At 41.0% G+C, this 14,958-nt stretch overlaps 1 protein-coding gene across 2 annotated transcripts in view; it reads right to left on the bottom strand.

Moving 5' to 3' along the window:
- LOC119652132 (electron transfer flavoprotein beta subunit lysine methyltransferase-like) overlaps window positions 1–14,958 on the bottom strand; it is a 241,981-nt gene that overhangs the window by 105,333 nt on the left and 121,690 nt on the right. The window lies entirely within an intron of this gene.

The following is a 14,958-nucleotide window of genomic DNA, read 5'->3' as shown; positions in this document are numbered from 1 at the left end:
CATCAGAGCTTCCCTAGCAATCTAAAGTCTTCTTACGCTGTTCTACACCACATGCTTCCTTAGGCACAAAGAGGACCATGGTCAACACCTCGACGGGTATCTAGCTCTTATTCCCATGTATCACAATAACATGACGAAAACAGATATTACTTTCCAGTACCAGTTGTGATCACTTTTCACGTATGGCCCCGCTATAGCAACCAACATTGGTGCGTATCTCTATTTCCACACCTGACGCTAATAATCGAGTGAAATCGAATTTGATAACACCGTGGGCGGTAACAACGATTCCTAGCTATTATAGCCAAAATACAATGAATGCGTGCATGGTGAGGGAACTGTCGAATGAAGTTCCTTACACGGACTTATATGAAGCGGTATTGAACGAGCCCGACTCGTAATGTGTTATGCAGAAAAGTTCAGAAAATTGCACTTTCGCGAGACGGATGACAGTTTGCTCACACTTCGCGTCATTCGCAATTTGGCCGTGTTTTTGGTTTTTAGGCAACTACTTTTGAATGTAATTAATTTGAATTACAAGTGCAAGTGCTGATTGCATTACTGTATTAGTTTTCTGGCTTCCGTACATAACAAGTCGGGAAACGGGAAGCCAGACACTTCAGGTATAAAAGGTTTTATGTTTCCCTATGGGAGAAATGATTAAAATTCCATTATTCGCTACTTTTCAAAAAGCCGTTTACATAAATTATTTGATTTGGAAAGCACTGTATTGATAACAGCCAGCCTCATACGCTTCACACTAGGAGTTCAATATTATTAGCAAATGTGAAGAAATAAACCTACAACAGGGCTGGGGAGAAGATGTTTCATGATTTTTTGGATAGATAAGTTCTGAGAACGAGACCGGTTCCACTTTTTGGGTATACGTCTTGAGCCCTCACTCCCCACTGGGATCCACAGACCACACCTCCCCAAATTTCGCGACAATCGGTTCAGCCTTTTTCGATTAACTCTGGTGTGACAAACAGGCAAACATTGAATCAATTTTAATAAAGTTTTGTTTCGCACAAAACTTTAAAAACATAAAGAAGCATAAAGCCATGCTGGCATTTATACTCCCCGCAAGGCTTTAGACAATTGAATCTTCTTCCGTTGCAAATTACCATCTTCTTTGTCTGTGTCGTAGCTCATTTTGTCAATGCAAATGCCCATAAAGTTGTCACCCCAGACCGGTATGATTTTCGCTTCAGGAACTGCTTTTCCGGGGTCCGGATTTTCTTTTTATGGCCTAGGGGTAGTAACTAATGCGAACTTTTTACTTATCTATTAAGTAAACATGGATGTTATCTTCAGTCAACACAGTAACAACACGAAAACTTTCATCGAAATATACATATATATGTCACATACATTGTGAGGGGGTAGTGCCATTTTGCCTTTCTTGATCCATCAGACGAAACACTATTTTCGATAGAAGACTTTCAAGCGTTATAAATAAAATCACTCCCTAATGTTATTTTCTATTTTAAGTCGTTTGCTACCAATAATATTGTGCTTAAAATACTTTTCAAAAAATAAACTAGTCACATGCAATCTGATAAACTGCTGGTTCCTTTTCTCAAAAAATCTCACGAGGCCCAACCAGACGTTTTGAAACGTGGCATGGCTGGTATACTCCACTTAGGTGTCATGTGCTCATACGATATTAAAGTATCTATGCTTCTCAAATCATATGTTCATAAGAAAGTATCTTTGTACTTCTAAAATATCATAATATGTGTAACGCATTCAGCTCAGGACATGTTAGATATTTGCGAGGGAATCATGGAAATGACCGGGTCAACCTCTGCGATGCACTTGCACGCGAAATATTTTTTACGCTTCTAAAAATTGAAATTGGGCAGCTGCCAATTCTAAAGAACAAACATTCGACATGTGATTCGTTAAATTTGGGGGAGGTGTCGGTGACGTCGATCCTGCGTGATCCCGCAGTCTAGACTTGTCTTTCTGACGATTGAAAATAAATTGTGTCGATTTTGCTTGCGTCAAGCTCTGATGATTGTTCTCGCTTTTAATGCGGGGTAAATGGGGAGCTAATGTGGTTCTGATAGTTTTAATAAATTCCAGAACAGTTGCAAGTGTTTTGCTGGTAATTAAACTTAATTGGTTCAACGAATTTAAGTATTGTGCGTAAGGGGGTGATGCTGCTATTTTATTCTTGAAGAGTGGATTTCCAGTGTGGAGCAGCCTGAACGACATTAAGGCATCACCACCCATTTAGTCGGAACATACAATTTTCTTCCGCAAACTGGTTTGTGCGAGTAGTGGTCGATCGTTACTTAAAGCTGTGTAATCTTTGTGGAATTGTGTAATATTGCCGAATTACAGGATTGCCGTGGACTCACCCAATACAGCGCATCCGCTGAAATAATAAATGCCACATAGGGTCCTTTTAGGACCCACACTCCATTTTTCAATCTTTCATGGACAACTAGTTTCAAATTCAGAAGAAGATACGAGGAGGTTAGAAGAAAAGATGAATTGCGTAATACGTATGAGAGGTTTAGTTCCTAAGGTCACATGGTCCAAAATTGAATCGAATGGTGTAAAAACTTTTTTCCGTTCGGCTCATAGTCGATTTCCGAATTAGCATGTGTTGGGAATCAGGTTTTCGCGTTTCCTAAAAAAAAGGTTTTTGAAACATGTGACTTTCGATATTAGACCCTTTAAATATTTGTATTATGTACTTCATACTGAATTTGTATTGTGATTGGACTTCGCATACCAGTCGATTCAGCTGTAAATGGGTACCTGAATCAAATCAGAGTAATAATCTCGGCGAACGCAATGCTGATCACATTGCATCCTATAAGGTAAACCTGTAGTGCACTGTTACGGTCTTGAATGAAATACTCTAACGCACTGCTTAGGCCCTGATCCAATTGGATTGTTGCGCCAATGATTATTAATATTGATATGGGGTTAAGGGGAAAAGAGGAAAGAGAGAAACGCGTTTAAGGAGACTTTATCCAAGTAGTTCCCAGATCTCTAGAAATCCAAGATTTTAACTGTCTCACAGAAAAGCTCGAAGAGAAGGAGGCCATTAGGAGTCAATGTCCAAATGTAACCAACGCCTGGATAGGTATCACTTCTCTGAATGCACGAGGCCGGAAAATTCGTTGTGGTAGAAATCGCCAAGCAGTATGCGACGAAATTCCTTAACAACGGGAATATCAAAATTGGATGGCTAGTATGAAGGATATGAATGCGGATAAACCCCACCAAGGATTACAAGTGTCTGGACTACAGACACAGGTCAGCAACTTGCAAGGTACCCAACAGGAGGGAGGACTGCATGCTACAGATGCGGTCAGGTAAGTCACCAAGCGAAGGCTTGCAACGAAAGCGGAAATTGAATTGTCTGATGAAGACGTTGCACACACGGTGGAGTCGAGGGAGTGTCCAGTCTTCAGCACGGAACTAGAAAGAGCTAGGACAAGACTAACATTAATATGCGACAAGGCAACAAATTAACATGCGACAGAATACAATCATGTGAGTTGTTGGTGCAGTTCGCTACATAGGTAAAAGATGACATAGGAGTAATACTAATCAACGAATAATACCGGAATAAGGACCCGGCATTAGGCATCTTGACTTTTCGGATACTGCTGCAATTTAGGTTCGGGACATCATTCAACTTCGTGTTCTTTCCCAAGGCCGAGGTAATGGCTTTGTCTGAATTCAGTGTTCAGAGATAGATTTTAGATTTATATATATATATAGATAGATTTTTAACGTTTACCTACTGCCTAATGAGGCGGAGACGGAGGGCAGGATCCTGTTAGCAAGTGACTTTAATGCTAGGGCCTTGAATGGGACGTACCTCGACCTGACTCCAGAGGAAACGAATCCTAAAAATGGCGCCGAGCACCGGGCTCCTACTTTTGAACATACGCTCCTCAACTTTCTGGCGTCCCTGACGTAACTTTTGGGTCGAAATCATTGGCACCATCGGTGCAAGCGTAGCGAGTTCTGGAAAATCTCTCGGCGAGTGACCATCAGTACATCGCGTTCAAAGTGGTTGACACTATTTGTCGGCGTTCACTAGCCTGGCACTGCCCCGGTGCGTGGAACGTACGGGGGTGACCTTCGAGGGGTGAGGGCAGGGGACTTTCGGACTCTCAGGCTGGCAATCATGATATAAAAAAATGTGACAACAGGTACTAAATTGTACTTTTATATGAGGTTCAAGCAAAAAGGAAAGATTTTCACTCTGTTGTAGTTTTATTTTATTTTATGTCCATGCGAGGAGGTTGAAGGACGCACATAATACAGATCACATCAGGAAAGCAAGGAAAGTGAACACAATCAACTGCAACAAAAGTATTGGATCAACAAGAAAAATGAACGGATTCTAAGTAAAAACCAAGGAAATTCGAACTTCCATTTCAACTTTAATATTATGTATTCAATTGTCCGGGTGTCCGGATAGCTGAGTGGTTAGAGCACTAGGCTGTCGTACGGAAGGTCGCGGTTTAAATCTCACTGGTGACAGTGGAATTTGTATCGTGATTTGACGTCGGATACCAGTCGACTCAGTTGTGAATGAGTACCTGAGTCAAATCAGAGTAATAATCTCGGGCGAGCGCAATACTGACCACATTGCCTCCTACAGTGTACTGTAGTGTACCGTTACGGCCTTGATTCAAGTGCTCTAACACACTTCAAGGCCCTGATCCAATATGGATTGTTGCGTCAACGATTATTATATTCAATTACGGTTGTAAAATTACCATTCATCGGAATGGAAAGGTATTGAATTACCTTAGGGCGAATTTCGTTCCCAACTCCCCACAATGCCTTCCGTATGTTGTAATAAATTAAGGCGCAACTCATTGAAATACACTTCGTTTTCATGTTCTAATCAATGAATACCAATCCCTCTGGTCGCTTTGAAGCTGATCCTAGGATTTTTATATCAAGTTCTTTCATAAAGGCAGAATGCTTTCCTGATTATTTTCAAAGATGAATGGTTTTGTTCTGGCCCGGCAACTATGAAATTTCGGTACTGGAAATACTCTGCGCTAAAGCAAAACTGTCGGGATGTGGATGTCATCTTCCTCAAATGTTATGATGCTTTTGAATGGAGTTTTCTGTCAATTTCGAATGAGGTCGCGTTGTTTCTAAAGTGCCTCCTAACGGGCGTAACGGGTTAAATGGGTTTTTTGTACCTTTTATGATGTGGTAGAGTGCATTCACCGAAATTGCTACCTTGCTTTTTCGATTTTACGGAAATTTTGGCCTATTTTACGAAGTGACGACAGGCAGCGTAGCGTTACCAGTTTAATTTTTCCATCATTTTGTCGCTTACAAATCTGTCAAATATGAACCCTATTTCGGTTTGTGTGGAAATACTGAAAAGTACCTATTTAACTAAAAACCACTGAAAATGAGGAAAATTACTGAAGCACTAATGAACTTTAAAAAGTACTAAATTTAGTACTGGTACTAAAAAGTCAACACTCTCTACATTATATTATTTTAACAAAAAATTCCGTCTTACATGTTGTTTGAAATAGTTTCTTTACTTTTTTTCTGTCTATTTGTCTCGTATTGATACGAAATTTGGTGAAAAGGTGAGAATCATGACGTTGCACGCATGCACGTTGAGTTTAAAGGGGTGTCCCCATACATTCCAAGGGGGACGAAATTTTTTTTCCACCTAATATGGATATATGGGGTATCAAATGAAAGGTCTCGACCAGTCCTTTTCGAAGCAGATATTATTTTTGACACAAAGAGGGTACAAAGAGGAAGAGTGTAGGGATCCGAAATGGAATAATTACTTAAAGGATCCGTGCTCAGAAACTACACTCCCGCAAAAAAATTATGGTGGTCCATGCACATGGTATCTCAAAATACCCTACGTAACGATATCTGCTCAAATAGAGTTAATAAAGTAAATTATTAAATTTTGAAAATTTAGTGCGAAGAAGCTGCTGTATTATGTAAAAATGTATGCTGATTGAAAGTAAGCATTTGATACAATATACGAGAAAGAATTTCGGAGCCTGATTAATACGTCATTAATAAACGTTGTTATGACAAATCTTTTGTGAAAACTGTAAACGCGCTTTATTCGAAATCACATTTTCGAATTCTCGGGGAACCACTTACACGCGCCATATTGTGCGGCTACCCTAACATCTTTGGGTCAGTGTGAGTGATCAAAGTGACGTAAACACAGATAAAAGATGCAATTTGGAAAAAAAGTAACTGAAAAGTATTATTTAGCATCGAAATGAAGGGTGTTGAAACGTCCGCGTCGAAACATGCCACGCCAAACGTTATATAGAAACTATATGTCTCTAAAATAAAGTGCCATCCTCCAGATAAAATCCTACAAAGCGGGAGAGTGTATGCCGATTTAAAATTTCTGGTGACATAACTCCGCCCATTTTTGTATTCAAACTACAAAAAACGTTTTTTCACAAAGTAATAGATTATTTTCAAGTCTCTATAGTGCCATAATCGAGCATGTCGAATTCTAGTTAAAAAAATAATTTGAAAAATCTGCTTTCTTATTTCGTCTAATTGTATATCTCCTCTTAATATAATTCAAAATAGTTCGCGATATCTATGAAGGGGCAAATTGTTTTGTGGGAAATTGTATACCTACCTGTATATCTACACCTGCCTGTCACATGCACTTTTCTCAGAGGCGATTATACCTATTGACAAGAAATTTAGTGGAAAGACTAGAGCCTAGAACCTCTAGGTATGCAGTAAATGACAATATTCTAGGTTGAAATCAAGCGAAGTTCTCATACATGCAATAGAAGGTTATACACATTTTTTCACCAAATATAACCAAGTGTGGTTTTAAATGAAAGGTCTCGATTAGATACTTCTTGAAACAGTTTTGACATTAATAGCAAAAGGCAGAAATTTGGGAGTTTTCGATAGTATGGTCTTGTAACCCACGCTGATGACAACTCACTAACTGAAGTGAGTCCAGCCAAAGCTCGATATAGAGACAGCTTCAATGGCTAGATGAATTTTTTGCTAGGAAAAGTGACAAACACGGTCTAGACTCCGCTGGCAAACGGAAAAAACTTGAATGAAAAATAAGAATAGAAAATTAAACGGAGTAGTGAAAATAGAACTTCTGGGAGAATAGAAATGGAAAACATCATGCCGCACTTTTGAGAAAGCTGTGGATCAAGTATTTGTATCTTTCGATTATTTTCAAAGTCCATCATGAACTAAAGACCCAGTCATAGTTATAGTTAGTTGTGATGCCAGTAAAGTTTGGGAAAAGGCCATCATCAAAGTGTAACACACTTTTACGATGGTTTAATAAACTAGTGGGTGGTAAAAAATCACAAAATTCAAATGAAAATCCACAACCATGTAGGATGTAGTCAACCATAAAATAAATTCTGAAAACAGAAAGTTTAGAGAAGAAAACACAAAAATTATCTGAAAGAAAAGAAAAAAAATAAAACAAGTAAAGAAGATATGTATTGTATGATATATATCAAAATAGCTTAATTGAGAAGCAGGGGGTACAAGAATACAATTTGAGAAGATACGTGAATATCTATTTTTCACTCTTTTGTGAAGTATAGAGCATCCCCACAGTCTTCAGTTTTCATGAGACTGTACTTAATATTTACTCATACATTTAATGCGCTGCTACAGCAGCGGGATAGCACGATTACGAAAACAAACAAAAATGACCGGGATTCGGAGCCGGGGTAAAAAGATCGAGAGTTGGCGCTTAACGACCTTGACCATCGCACCCGTTGAACTAAAGTTACATAAAACTTAAATCTCAGTCCTAACTGGATCAAGTTTACAACCAAGGAAAACAGTGAATTTCCTCCAGAAAAGGCAACCCTGGTGGATTATATTTTTTGATATACATATGTCGATATTTCAGAATCCAGATGCTCCTTTCTAAGGTTTGGTGGGAAACGAAAGCTTATTAAAATCGGTTTACGGTCCGCCCATCCGTCTGTCTCTGGTTGCCTATTTGCCAGACCCATTTTCGCAGAAAGAGTAACTGTAAATCTCCTGGCATGTTGCGAGATAAACGTTGAGTGTAAGAGGGTCCCCGTACATCCCAAAGGGGGGTTTAAATTTTGTTCACGGATTATGATCATATTGGGTATTGAATGAAAGGTCTCTATTAGTATTGGCCATTTTATTTATTTATTTATTAATTGCAAGAGAGTGGAATCCCCGCTGATTGACGGATGATAAATTCTTTGATGGACCTGTTCTCAGAAACTACCTGACCCGAAAATCTGAAAAAAATCAAGACGTTGCAAGTTTGCTAGAAATAGCACTATTACCAGCAAAGTTATAATAGGTTAAAGTTGTCTGTTTTGTGTAAACTTGCTGCAATTTAAGACTTATAATATATCAGTATCACAATTAATTCAATAATGTGACATACTAAATAGATAAGCATTGCGAGCTAGGCGTAAATTGGGCATAAGTAAGGCAGAATCTCCTAGAGGGTTGTCACCTCTACCTATTCCTGCACTGCTGTAGTCATAACCCCCATTAAAATTATGGAAACGTCGTCAATAATGGCTTACGGACAATGTTCCAGCATTTATCCATGCTGAAGACTGGACGTCAGGAAGCCTCGGCCTGAATCCGCTGGACTGGGATTGGGAGTATTCATGGCTAGACTGTGTACACTTAAATACTGAAATTGAAAAGCCAGGCTGCTAGTTTTCGACTTGTTTAGTGTTTTAGTCATCATCAAACACCGAAGAAAGGGACCGAAAGATCGCTATATGACAAAAAAATATACTGAATTTACCCTCAAACAATAACAATCCATTTTTTTATTCCTTAGGCGTCTCAAAAGTTCAACACAAGTTAAAAATTCGGGTGCGCACTATTTTTTATGCAAATAATTTGATCTGAAAAGTGCTGTACTGATAGTAGCCAACTTCATAGGCTTCACACTAGGAATTTAACATTACTAGCAAGTGTGAAGAAGTTCACCGAAAGTAGATACAAACAAGTCGGAAGTTCAGAAGTGGGATGCTTCGGATATTTTGTGTTCATCTTGTGTGAGAATTTTACTATTCATATATTTCCATTCGTATATACATAGCTCAAAATTGAAAATGTCCTATGATATATATTCAACTCCGTCATTCATATTAGTTCACTTAACATAATGATGACGTCTTGCAAGTCACGATAAATTCAGGTGAAATACAAAATTTTGACGTTCTATAATTTTGTTAATATTAGTTGCACTTCCTTTAAACTTGTATATCATGTTATTACTTCTAATGCACGTCTAGGATGAAGTTAAGGGGATTTTCCGTTTAAATTTATAAAGTATAGTAATATGCACTATTATTAACTTTATTTGAGCAGATATCGGAATGCGATGTATTTTGACGCGATGCTGAATCCCCCTCCCCTTAAATTTAAGAAAATTTCGTCACTCGCTATATATAAAGGGATTCACAAACCACATATTCTCACCAAATTTCGTGACAATAGCCTGACTCGTTTCCAAATAAATCGACAGACAGATAGACAGACAGCCTAGAAACGAGACAAATTTTACCAACTGGTCCTCCAGGTTGGGGGATGGATAGGGTTGACAAACATGGAATATGCGTTCCCTATACAGAGATTTATCATCAATTGATCAATTGATCACGTGCTGATCGAACGCCGCCACTTCTCAACCTTGATGAATGCAAGAACATATAGGGGGCTAATGTAGTCTCGGATCACTATCTAGTTGGCATGGTTTGCCGAGCTAGAATAAGAACACCACCCAGAATCCCCTCTAACAATCAGAGATGAAGCAACAACGATAAAAAATCTTTTCAACCGCCTGAATAACGTTATCATAAATACGGCCACAGTATGTATGCTCCCCAGCCGCAAAAACCGTCGGAACGGCTGGTTCGACGATGAATGTAGGCTAGCAGCCGAACGGAAGAATGCTGTATACCCAGTAATGTTGCATTCTCAAAGAACGCAAGTACGCACGAGAATTATCACGAACTCCGGCGAGCGGAGAAGCGACTTCCCAGAAGAAAAAGGAACCCTGGGAGAACCAACAGGTCTGTGAACTCGAAAAGTACAGGGAGCGATCGCACCAGGCGCGCAAGTTTTACCTACAAGTCAGCAGGGTGAAGCCTTATACACCTCGATGCACAAACTGCCCAGACGGAGAGGGAAATCTGATTTCCGACAGAATGGATATATTGGAGCAATGGGAGCTGACGGTATCGACATTATGGGCAGAACGACCCGAGACGTATAAACTGCTTTCATCCCGATTGAGCAGACGACGCGAGATATTGGGCTACACATCAATAAAGGCAAGACAAAGGATATGGTGGCAATGTCAGCAGCAAAAACCAACCAACCAACATCAAACCGCACTGCCCAAACGGCAAGAATAAAGATAGGAGAATACAACTTTGAAACCGTTGATAATTTCTCTCATCTAAGGTCGAAAATCACAACCGATAACAGCTAGGATGATGAAATCCGCGCACGGTTGTTGTCAGCCAACAGAGCCTATTTTAGCTTAAAAAAACTGTTCCGCTCGAAACGTCTCACTATAGGATCAAAGCTCTTACTGTACAAGACAATGATCTTGCCAGTCCTCATGTATTTCTCGGAGATCTGGGTTCTTAGCAAGAAAAATTGCCAACTTTTAGCCGTGTTTGAGAGAAGAATCCTTCGAATAATTTTGGACCACCTACATGAGGATGGACGATTACGTAGCCTACGTAACGACGAAATCTATGGGCGATACCATGGCCGTCCGGTTGTGGATAAAATCCGCCTCAATGGGTTACGGTGGGCGGGTCTGTTAATCCGTGTGGATGAGGATGATTCAGCCCGAAAGTCTATAAAGGCAATGTCTATGTTAGAAAAAGAAGACGAGGCAGAGCCTGCCTAAGGTGGAACGATGGCGTAGGCCAAGGCGCCAGAGAGCTTTTAGAGATATCGAAATGTTAGGCCTCGGCGTAAAACCGGGATGTCTGTTGCGCCGGTTATGATGATGATGAGTATCTCATTTATTCTCGCTAATTATGACGTTAGCATCTTGTTTGTAATGTAATTGATAAGTTTGGATCGCTATAACTTTCACGACACAATAATAGTTGGATTTCCATGAAAGTTTGTAATATCATTATATTATCTTTTCTTTGACCGTATGCATGGGATTTCATAGTTCCCATATGTCCACCAAATTTCTTTGAATCGGTATAGTTGTTTTGGAGAAAATTGCGTGTGGCAGACAGACAAACCGTAAAAGGATTTTAATAAGGTTTTGTTTTACCTTAAAAAGAAAACTTTAAAATAAGAAGAAACCGGGTGCTTAGCAACTTTTATAAAGGGGTAAAATCTAAACATTGCGAATTCAAAGTTGTTCACTTTTCCATATGCCGCAGGGATATCAGAACCAAACATACATAAATTTAATTCATTTTCAGACGATTTACCTAGTTATCCCGTTTGGAGATCGATAAATATTAAAACCATATTTTCTAAAAAAAAAGTTTGCACAATTGCGTACGTAAAAACGAAAGTACAATAACATAACTTCTCATTAATAAAGTTGCCCACTTAGCTACAAATCGCACATAGTGATAGTCTTCTATTACTTTTCCAGTAGGAACGATGTTAATGTTTTTTGTAATTAGAAATTTCGAGGTTGCCGAGTTCACCTTGTATCTGGGAAAAATATTTTCAACTTGCCGGCAAAATATTATAATACATAAATTCATTTATCTAAAGCTATCATAAGCACCGTCTTGTTGTTATGCCACCCAGTTTCTACCAGTTGCTAGCGCGAGTATATCTTAGCCCTCGATTTGGGCAGCTACCAGACAACAATAATAACTGTTTTGTATCCAGCAATACTAAGTGCGAATCTGTCCATGTAATTTCCATTTGCATAGAAATTATCAGAGAGAGATTATGCAACATGGCATGGTAACAATGAGGGGCTCCCGTCTGATAAACATAATAACCGACCGGCAAATCGCGCTAGGTGATAAGCGAAATTGGAAAGTTTTAATCTGCCAAAAGATACGCATTGAAGCGCTACGTTATCTGTAATGCGACTATGTAGCTACTATTCACGTGTTTAAAATACGGCAAGTCACGAGCATACAGCAAAGCTTGCAAAGCACTATGAAAAAAATAATGTTTTTACTTGGGAATATAACTGGTATAGTATAATTGATACTGAGGTTGCGATTAATAGGTCGAGAAACCGGTAGCTGAATTCTTATATGAGAGGTGTTGTGTATTTGCCATATGAGAAACTAGATTTAGATTCCAATATCCTTTTCCGACAAATTCGCTCCGCAAACGCTGTGGCGGTCAAAGGGTAGTATGGCGGTCAAAGGGTAGTATAGGTCCCGGGGCGAAACGTGGATTGGTACCCACGATGGAGCATAAAACCTGGGAAATGCCTGCTGAACCAACACCAACAGCTCTACTACCAAACCCTATCTCCACCTCCACGTGGTGACCGCTGGGAGCTCTTTCTTGACGAAAAGCTGCAGACGGAGAAGGATGAAGGCGAGTCTCCCGCGCCTAAAAACGGGACAAATTGTACCAACTGGTCCTCCAGGTTGGGGGTTGGGTAGGGCTGACAACCCTACACGGAAAACAACCGTTACGAAGCCACAACAGGAGCCTCGGATAGGACGGATATTAAAACGACGGATCCGGCAACGACAAAGGAACAACGATTTGCGCATTTTCTCATGGAACGTGCGCTCCCTGTACAGAGATGAAGCTGATAAGCAGCTAGCCGATACCCTGTCCCAATATAGGGCTGATGTAACTGCGTTGCAAGAGATGCGATGGACAGGGACCGGTTTTCTGGAGAAGAGCCACTACACCATATATTATAGCGGCCATCCAGTAAACCATGTGCTCGGAGTAGGTTTCTTAGTCAGCCAAAAAATGAAACCTGCTGTTATCGGCTTTGAAAGTATAAGCGAACGGCTATGCACTCTGCGCTTGCGAGGCAAGTTTAGAAATATAAGCCTCATAAACGTTCACGCCCCTACAGAGGAGACTGCAGAGTCGGAGAAGGATACCTTCTACGAGGCAGTAGAAAGAACCCTCGAAGCCTGTCCCAGATATGATATCAAAATCATACTTGGGGATTTTAACAGCCAAGTAGGGAAGGAGCCCGTATTCAGGCGATACGTTGGCTCCCATAGCTTACACGAAAAAACAAATGATAACGGACTGCGGACTATTCAATTAGCAGGGTCACACGAAATGGTTGTTGGAAGTACCTGGTTTGCGCGGAAAGCGGTCCACAAACATACGTGGGCCTCTCCAGACGGGACCACTTTCAACCAAATTGACCACGTGTTGATCGAACGCCGCCACCTCTCAGCCTTGATGAATGTCAGAACATATAGGGGGGCCAATATAGACTCGGATCACTATCTCGTTGGCATGGTGCTCCGAGCTCGAATAACAATACCACCTAGAATCCCCTCTGACAATCAGGTGAGAGTGAACACTGAAGCCATCCACAACACAACCCTCCGCGAGACCTATAAGAGGGAAATGGATGCCGCAATAACCGCAGTCAATAGAGGACCTGGAGAGGAAGCATCAACTAATGATCTTCACAACCACCTGAAGAACGTTATCATGGATACGGCCACAAATATACTTGGCCCCAGCCGCAAAAGGAGTCGGAACGGCTGGTTTGACGATGAATGTAAGCTAGCAACGGAACGGAAGAATGCCGCATACCGAGTAATGTTGCATTCTCAAAGAACGCGGGCACGCGCAGAGACTTATCACGAACTCCGTCGAGCGGAGAAGCGACTTCACAGACGGAAAAAGGAAGCCTGGGAGAACCAACAAGTCTGTGAACTAGAAAAGTACAGGGAGCAACCGCACCAGGCGCGGAAGTTTTACCAACAAGTCAGCAGGATGAAGCCTTATACACCTCGATGCTCATCCTGCCGAGACAAAGAGGGAAATCTGATTTCCGACAGAATGGGCATATTAGAGCGATGGGTTGAGTACTTTGATGAGCTACTGAACAACCAGAACATCGGCGAGTTGGAGGTCCCGCCAACTGAAGACGACGGACAAATACTGCCACCACCAAGTTTAGGAGAAACAGTCCGTGCAATTCATCGGCTAAAAAATCATAAGTCGCCAGGAGCCGATGGAATTACAGCCGAATTGGTTAAATATGGAGGCGACCAGTTACACCAAGTGGTTCATCAACTTGTGCTCAAGGTATGGGACAGCGAATCAATGCCTGACGATTGGCAGCGAGGCATAATCTGTCTCATACATAAAAAGGGAGATATCACACAGTGCAGCAATTATAGAGGTATCACGTTGCTGAGTACCATCTATAAGATATTCTCCACTATCTTGCTAGGCCGGATAGCCCCATACGCCCAGAACATCATTGGCCCATACCAAAGAGGCTTCACTCCAGGCAAATCAGCAACAGATCAGATTTTCTCTCTGCGGCAGGCGATGGAAAAACTGTTGGAATATGGACAACAGTTGCACCATCTGTTCATCGACTTTAAAGCCGCCTATGATAGCATAGTCAGGGTAAAACTGTACACGGCCATGAGGGAATTCGGTATCCCGACGAAATTAATAAGACTGACTAGGCTGACCCTGACCAATGTGCGAGGCCAGATAAAAGCAGCAGGATCACTCTCAATACCATTCGACATCAACAACGGTCTACGACAAGGGGATGCGCTATCATGCGTCCTCTTTAACCTGGCCCTCGAGAAGGTGATCCGTGATGCTGAGGTGAATGCAAGAGGTACGATCCTCTTGAAGTCCACTCAACTACTGGCCTATGCTGACGATATCGACATCATGGGAAGAACCACCCGAGACGTTCAAACTGCCTTCATCCAGATCGAGCAGGCGGCGCGAGATCTTGGGCTGCACATCAATGAA

Source organism: Hermetia illucens, chromosome 1, assembly GCF_905115235.1.
Source record: "Hermetia illucens chromosome 1, iHerIll2.2.curated.20191125, whole genome shotgun sequence".
Taxonomy (NCBI): Eukaryota; Metazoa; Arthropoda; class Insecta; order Diptera; family Stratiomyidae; genus Hermetia; species Hermetia illucens.
Note: the sequence above shows the minus strand (reverse complement) of the source record. Positions and strands in the feature narration are given on the sequence as shown.